General features: G+C 40.2%; 1 long non-coding RNA gene across 1 annotated transcript in view; it reads right to left on the bottom strand.

The window, feature by feature from the left end:
* Positions 1–194, bottom strand: part of LOC119588983 — a 67,398-nt gene extending 67,204 nt beyond the window's left edge. The window contains exon 1 of the long non-coding RNA XR_005230147.1: positions 147–194. This is a non-coding gene — a long non-coding RNA (uncharacterized LOC119588983). The remainder of the gene's footprint in view (positions 1–146) is intronic.
* Positions 195–251: the final 57 nt, after the last annotated feature.

Raw genomic sequence — 251 nt, 5'->3', positions numbered from 1 at the left:
CCCACTGGCAAACCATATGTAAAGTTCCATCACAATCCGTCGGCAAAATTTTCACGTAATGCTAGTGAATTGACCAACTAACTTGAAAAAAAAGAAAAGAGACTTAGTTAATAGCCTCTCTTCCGGTAATGAAACCTCCAACTTACCTAAGTCTGCGGAAGCTGTCTTTTGTCGTTGCTGCTCACGTATGCCTGCAACGATAGGGGTTTTATTGAGAATCTTCATTATGATAGAAGATGTATCAGATGGAG

Source organism: Penaeus monodon, chromosome 24 (assembly GCF_015228065.2).
Source record: "Penaeus monodon isolate SGIC_2016 chromosome 24, NSTDA_Pmon_1, whole genome shotgun sequence".
Classification (NCBI taxonomy): Eukaryota; Metazoa; Arthropoda; class Malacostraca; order Decapoda; family Penaeidae; genus Penaeus; species Penaeus monodon.
The sequence above is the reverse complement of the archived record's forward strand: the minus strand, read 5'-3'. Positions and strand labels throughout refer to the sequence as shown.